This window comes from Mus caroli, chromosome 14 (assembly GCF_900094665.2).
Source record: "Mus caroli chromosome 14, CAROLI_EIJ_v1.1, whole genome shotgun sequence".
Taxonomy (NCBI): Eukaryota; Metazoa; Chordata; class Mammalia; order Rodentia; family Muridae; genus Mus; species Mus caroli.
In genome coordinates, this window is record NC_034583.1 from 45825148 (window position 1) to 45833341 (window position 8194).

Here is an 8194-nt window from a genome sequence, read left to right on the forward strand (position 1 = left end):
CTCTCCTCTCTCTCTCTCTCTCTCTCTCTCTCTCTCTCTCTCTCTCTCTCTCTAAGATGAGACCTGGCTTCTCCTGAACGGAACTCTTCAAAGAACTCCTCAGGTGGCTGCAGATGCAGCATGGGTCTCTTGTTGACCCAGGACCAAAGGAGCCCAGGACAGACCCAGAAGGATCGCAGGAGCCCAGGTCAAGCCCAGAAGGCCCTCCCTCCTCACTCAGCCCATCTCCCTTGTTTTAAAGTGCGGTCCCACCCACAACACCCTTCTCACTACCAAAGCCCCAGCAATTCTCTATCCAAGCCCTCATCTCTGTCCCTAAGGCCACTCACTCCTTTTCACTGCTCTCCATGAGGACTCCGGTTTCTGTTCCTGAACGAGCCTCTCCACCTTCCTTCTCACATTCTTTCCAAACACACTCTCCATGTGGCCACCAGAGTCCTCCTTGGAACGAGCTGTGTTCATTTCAGGACCTCTCCTCTCCTTTAACTTCACCTGCTTTGCAAAAAACCAGCAGCGCCCCTACCCTCAAGATCCAGTCCATATTAGGCACCATGTAGAGCCATCTTCATCCCAGGCCACCTCGCTGCCCAGCCCACATTCCAGCCATTCAACTACCTAGAACTCTCTGAATATTCCACACACTGATGAGTATCTGCTTCTCCACAAATAGGGTTTTCACTGAGAAATTAGCTGCATGTCTCCTCAGCTAAGACTCATGCCTGACCTGAGCATGACCCTTCTCTTCTAAACCTCTCCTCCCACAAAAAAAAAAAAAAAAGTTCTGCCAGGAATGGTAAGTCAACACTTGAAATAACCAGCAATGGGGAGACTGAGACAGGAGGCCAGCCTGGGCTACATTTTCAAAACAAAATAATAAAATAAAACTAAAGTTGTCCTCCTGGCTTCTGTCATGCCTGTCACCACACTTACACTACAGGGCACACTGTTGGATGGCATGTCTATCTGTCTCCCTTCTGCCCTGTGAGGTCTTGAAAGAACAGGGATGTCCGTTATTATTCTTTCCCAGCACCAAGTGTAATATCTAGCACATAGTATGCCTACATCGTGCTTCCAGAAGAACAGAATAAATGAGGGCTGTATATTAAAGTCTTTCTCTTGTTAAACATGAAAAATTAGCTTGAGTCCTCACTTAGGCCGCTTAGAATCTCAGCATCTGACTTGTGCCATGAGCTTATGAAACGGTAACGGAAGGACCGAGCTTGTGAATCCTGTCTGTGGAGTTACTAAAGACAGAACAACGTCCAGATACGGTCTGTGTAATGACTCGTGCACATGACCACTCGGGAGAAAGCCAAGCGCATTCCTGTAAAGTAAAGGCCTGCAACACAACGAGATACCAGCTTCAAGCATCAATAATCAATACCTTACACTTGAGTTCAATGTATGGTTTTCACAGTGTGTGTGTGTGTGTGTGTTGTGTGTGTGTGTGTGTTGACACAGTATAACCCTTGGCTGGCCTAGAACTCACTATGTAGACCAGGCTGGCCTTGAACTCAAAAAGAGTTCACCTGCCTCTGTCTCCAGAGCACTGGACTTGAAGGCCTGTATCACACACCACCCTGCTTATTTTGTTGTTTTGTTTTGTTTTGTTTTGTTTTGTTTTTTAGACAGGGTCTCGCTACATAGGCTAGGCTAATCTAGAACTCATGATAAATCCACTTTTACCTTCCAAATACCAGAATTAGAGACAAGAGCCACATGCCCAGCTTTTTCACCAGTTCTCTCAGATACGTTATCTAGAACTCCTGGGCTCAAGTAATCCTCCTGCCTCTGCTTCTAGAGCAGCTTCATCACTGCACCCAGATTCCCTGGCCCTCAGGTCATCCTCACATTATACTGAAAGTAAAGGCTCTCTGCTCCTTGCACCAAGAAGCACACAACTGTTGGGCTCAGCCTCAAACACAAGTAGAGCACACCCTTCACTCTACCAAGGTTATCTTAAAAGTCTGCCTTTCGGGCTTTGGTCTGGCCGTCAATTTAGAACAACCCCAAGGTTAAGGTCAGGATCAGATCCACATACTAACAGGTCTGGGCAGTCATCCTGCCAAAGCCACAGGAAACAAAGCAAAACAAAACAAAACAAAACACAAAAACCTGACATCATCATTCCCACCTCTCATCCCACATCCACGAAACACACTTCGATCCTGTCCCTGCACACAGGCAGACTTTGGCTCCGGAGGACTTGGTGGCTGCACTCTCTTTGGTCCACACTGCCACTGAAGCATGGGAAAAAAAAAAATCAAAGAAGTATCCCTAGAGGGGTCCAGTAAAAGGCTCTCACCTGGCCTCAGCCTAGCACCTTGGGAGGGAAAGTTGTTCAACACTGAGGAACGCAGAGAGTTTGAAACCAGAGGAGACTCAGGAGATGACAATCAGGCCTCAGAGGGGACTGCACAAAGGCAGCAGACCTCCTCAGTTAATGGCAGCTCTCCAGCTGGGACCAAAAGCAGTAGAAGTGCACACAGGACTTGCTCCTGCCTCAGGCCCTGAACTCAAGCAGGAACCTTCCACTGAGAGCTCCAAGACAGCAGATTGCTACAGATGTGTGCTAACCATCTGTCTCTTGCACCTTGAGTGTTTTGAATATAGTAGGTGCACAATAAACCATTTTGACTGACATACATAAACACACACACACACACACACACACGCTGCCCTGAACCCACATGCAAACCCCGTGCCTTTTACTGACAGGGGAAGTCCACAGATTCTCAGTAGCTATGGCTACTTTGCATGCTTTCTGGTACAAGTGTATGTAGGTGGCTGTTCGAGAGTTTGAGTACATTCCTATTCTCAAATTAGAGACATCAGATCAGAGGGGAGTGACAGATGTAGGTAGGTATAATGCCAGAATCAAGAGATGACAGGCAGCTGTCACAGGTGGCACAAATAGACATCAGGGAAGAATAAAGCCCAGAGAACTAAAGTCAACAGTCCGAAGCCCCTAAAGAAGCAAATGTTCTTTCCTACCCAAGGAGCCTGAGGAGACCTCACAGTTACAGAAAAATCAAGATGTGTTGAAGGCCAGCCTTTGTGATTTAGCAAGACCCTGTCTTAAAAGGAAGGAAGGGAAATGGGAAAAAGAGGCTGTGCAGTAATAACCCTGAGTCATCAGAAGAAATGTCAAATTACAAAGACAAGCAAATGCACCACTGGTTTAAAAGAAATGTCAGCAAAAGTGGTTAAATAATAGAAGCCTGTGGCTTACAGTGATGCAGTCACCTTAAAAATATCACTTAGAGAATGAGCACTCTCTACACAGCTATGTTACTTTTTGCCACATCTGAGGAGCCCAAGACTAACATAACAGATCCTAAAAGGAGGTTGGACAGTGAGTGACCTCCTAGGTCACACAAAATTGCCACGAGAAAAATTACAGACCACACCAGACACTTCAGGAGAAAAGCCTCCCGCCTGACAAACATCCCCCATGCAGAGATCCGAGTAGGCCACAAACAAGTAAATCACACACACACAAAAAAAACAGTCAGTTGTTTACATAGCTGTAAAGCAGGGGAATGGAGGATGCGGAGCACAGACAGCAATAAAGAAAGCAAAAGAGAACAGGAAATAAGGTTAATGGAGTCAGGCCAGTGAACAAGGCCCTGGTGTAAAACTCCTGCACTCCCTGGCACTGCTCCTCTGCAAACAGACAAGAGTGTCTGCGCTTCACAGCTGAAGGATCACAGTCATCCCCAAGGCCATCACCCTCTGAGAAGGAGACTGGAAAGAGGGGAGTATGGGCTAGCCGGCTCCCAACACCTCTAACGTGGCTCTCTATTCATACAGAATTTAAGAGAAGAAAACATGAAGATAGATCGAAATGTCTACAACTCTGGCCCATAGAAATGCTCCTGCAAACTGCTTCCGAGCAACTTGCTTCACCAACAAAACTCACACAGACTAAGGTGAAGAGATGAAAACATGTATCCTGGGCTGGAGAGCTGGCTCAGTGGTTAAGAGCACTGACTGCTCTTCCGAAGGTCCTGAGTTCAATTCCCAGCAACCACATGGTGGCTCACAACCATCTGTAATGGGATCTTCTGCACTCCTCTGCTGTGTCTGAAGACAGCTACAATGCACTCACATAAATAAATAGATCTTTAAAAAAAATCACGTCTCATGCAATAGAAACCAAAATTGACCTGAAGTACCTGTACTTTTATCAAACAATACAATTCAATTAAGAAACTTTAAAGTCTCTGGGTGTGATAGCACAAACTATTAATCCCAAGCATTCAGGAGGTGGAGGAAGGTGGATTTCTGTGAATTTGAGGCTAGCCTGATCTACACAGACAGTTCCAGGCTAGCCAGTACTACATAGTGAGATCCTATCTCAAACAGCAAACAAACAAAACCCCTACAAAGTTGAGGCATGAGGGTCACATGAACCCAAATTTTCGAGAACCGCCTGGGAATATAAAAACTATAAGGCATCAGATAAAATCAAAGCCACAGTGATAAAGAGATCAATCCAACAAGAAGAAATAATAGAAGCTAGAGAGATGACCCAGCAGATGAGATATTTACTGCCTTGCCAAGGACCTGGATTCTGTTTCCAGCACCCACCTTGTAGTTCACAACTACCTCTAACTCTGGTTCTGGGGGGAATCTAATGCTCTCTTCTGGCTTCCTCAGGCACCGCACATACATGATCCATACATACATGCAGGCAAAACACTCATACACGTTTAAAAATATGTATTTACATATGAAATTAATCTTGCCAGGTGATAGTGGCACACACCTTTAATCCCAGCACCTGAGAAGCAGAGGCAGGTGGATCTCTGAGTTCAAAGACAGCATAGTCTACAGGGTAAATTTCTTTTATAAATAAATAAATAAATAAATAAATAAATAAATAAATAAATCTTTCTCTTTTTTTTATTGTCTTTCTTTTGACACAAGGTCTCACTATATAACCCTGGCTACCCTGGAACTTTCTATGGGACTGGACTTGAACTCACAGAGATCTGTCTGCCTCTGCCTGTAAGTGCTGAGATGAAAGGCAAGGGCCACCGCACCTGGCCTAATAAATAAATCTTGAAAAGAAAGAGGAAAAGGAGGAAGAGGAGGAGGAGTGCCCAGGTCCCACCCAACATTCAGCTAGCTGAGGAAGATAACAGGGTGGGTTGGTGATCAGGGTCAAAAGAGATCGCTTAGACAATTTAACTCCCTCTTGCTATTCAGGGGCCAAAAGCTGATAGCTTCTGGCAATTAACTCCTGCTGAATGTAGCAGGAGAATTAGAAAAGAAACTTAGTTGCTTGGGCTCTTTACTCTGACTCAGGCATCTAGCTATCCAGGCAAGAGGCTCAGAGCTCCTTAACTCTCCATGAGCCAGAGAGAAAAGAAAAGAAAGAAAAAAGTCAGGTGCGCACATACATACACACACACACACACACACACACACACACACACACACACACCCTCTGAATGAAGGAGAAAAGGGCTACACTACCACTTTATTCTTGTTCTTGGTTTTTATACCTTCTCAGGATAATTGATCACATGGTTTTCTAAGTACTTTTACATCCCACAAGTTCATACTAAGTTTAAGGCAACAGTTCGTGTCATAGGTCAATAAGACTTAAGGAGTTACCACAGAATTGTTTACATATCTTTCCATTAAGACTAGTACCTAACTAAACATTCATTTTGTATTTTATGGCACCACAAGCTCATTATAAGTTTAAAGCAACAGTTTTCACATCACAAATAAGCTGGGTTTTGTCAAAAGACTAATCATGTCCCTTGTGTCTTATTATTTTTGAAGTCTTGTATAAACTACTCCATCATTTATTTCCTGTCCTTGTACCTATAATAAATTGCTCATTCCCAGTTTATGACCTATAGTTACCAGATAGTGGCCTCGTTCCTAACCTAGAAAGAATGTTTTTCTAGATTGTAAATTTGTTCCACACCTGTTTTCTTTTCCTAGTGCAATAAGCCCATGACACATGAGGGTTTGCAGAGCTCTATTTGCAGCTTTTATTCTACAGGGGGTTTGAGAGTACTTATATCAATTTAGGAATTCTATAAAATTATTATCAGGAATTATGAAATCATCAATTAGTCTATACAACATTACTACATGAGAATACATTTTCATGTTGATCTGCAAGAAATTTGCCAAATACAGTTGGGTGGACTAATGCCCAGGAATCATCGGGCTATGTAATAGTGGCAGGAAAGGCATATCAGTAGTGAGAAGCAATCCTGGGATGAGGTCTCTGAGGACACTGCATCTCAGAGTGCACCCACTGCAGTCATGCAAAACAGTGGGCCATCTCCAGAAAACTCATTTGTTTGCCATAGCCTTTCCTAGATGGCTTCTGACAGAGAAGGAGGAGGAGGAAGAAGAAGAGGAGGAGGAAGAGGAAAAAGAGGTGGAGGAAGAAGAGGAAGAGGAGGAGGAAATAATTGTAAATTCCATCACCTCTGACTTTTACAATCTTTCCACTCCTTCCACAAAAATCCCTGAGCGTTAAGGAAGGGAGTATAATACAGGCATCCCCTCTAGCAGCACTGAGAACTCCTCAGTCTCCTCTTCGCTGCACTTTGACCAGTTGTGCGTCTCTGTGTTGATTTCCATTTCCTACAAGAAGCAGCTTATCTGGTGAGAGTTGAAAGATGCATGTAGTGGTTCAGTGAGAATCCCCTCACAGGCTCATATATTTGGATACTTGGTCTTCAGTCTGTTTGAATATTTAGGAAGGATTAGGAGGTATGGCCTTATTGGAGGAGGGGTATCACCAGAAGCAGGCTTTGAGGTTTCAAAAGACTCATGCCATTTCAAGTTAGTTCTTCCTCTTGCTTTCGGATCAAGATATGCTCTCAGCTGTTCCTTCCACAGTGCCTTTGTCCTACCATCATGGACTCTAATCTTGAAACCCTAAGTCCAATTAAATGTTTTCTTATATAAGCTGCCCTCGGTCAGTGGTGTTTTGTCAACACAATAGAAAAGTAATTGACACAATGTGTTAATCTACAGGACTAGCAGTAGGTCATTAGAAGTCAGTTTAATGTATGTTCATTTAGCAGAGTAATAGTAACAGGGACTCCCCAGGCCCTATGGCCTATGTAGCCACAGGGCACAGCCCTGATAACAGTGCCAGGGATGGGTTCCATCAGATGGGATATGTCATGTTTGTTTGTTTGTTTGTTTTAACATGTATGAGTGTTTTGCCTACATGTATGCCTGTGTACCACACATGTGCCTACTGCCCATGTAGGTGGGGGGAAGGCATCAGATCCCCTGGAAATGGAGTTATAGATAGTTGTTTGTTGATCTCCCGTATGAGTGCTAGATATCAAGCCAAGGTTCACTGGAAGATCAGCTTGTGCTCTGAACTGATGAGCCATCTCGCCAGCCCTATATCAAATGAGCTTGGAACCAACCAGAGAGTAATCGGTTACTCCTCTAACATCCCTGCCACTATTGTACTTTGACCGGGCAGATTGTTACTGTCGTTCTTAGGGTTTACATCTGGGGAGAATGGCCGTTGTTTTTCTCCTCCAGTCATATGCACAGCACCTTCCAGCACTAGGAAAGCTAGGCCAATAGAGAAGAAGCTTCCGGGTCAGTACTACCCTGACACTCATGTCTGTGGTGTCTTCAGGTGGTGTCTTACCGTCATTCGGAAGGGAACCAATAGCCTGTCATGTTTGGAAGTCTACGGTACCTCACTGACTAACAACTCCAAAAGGTGTAACCCATTCCTGGCACCAGGCTTTTTATTTATTAGCCTGTGGTGTCTAGCAAGGACTAGACTAAACAAGAAAAAAATCCCAAATAAATCAAATCAGACACAAAAAAGAAACATTATTAGAGAAGTGTGGAGGATCATTATGGAGGAATATATGACAAAAACTGGAAAACCTAGATGGGAGAAATGGCTAGATTTCTGAACACATGTAATCTACCAATGGAGTCATGAGAACACACAAAACCTAAGCACACCACTAACAAATAAGAAGAGTGGATCAGGGCTGGTGAGATGGCTCAGTGGGTAAGAGCACCCGACTGCTCTTCCGAAGGTCCAGAGTTCAATTCCCAGCAACCACATGGTGGCTCACAACCATCTGTAACGAGATCTGGCGCCCTCTTCTGGAGTGTCTGAAGACAGCTACAGTGTACTTATATATAATAAATAAATAAATCTTAAAAA

The 8194-nt window shown here is 44.2% G+C and overlaps 1 protein-coding gene across 8 annotated transcripts in view; it reads right to left on the minus strand.

Moving 5' to 3' along the window:
• Positions 1 to 8194, minus strand: part of Slc7a7 (solute carrier family 7 member 7) — a 48111-nt gene that overhangs the window by 26308 nt on the left and 13609 nt on the right. The gene's annotated exons all lie outside the window — the stretch shown is intronic.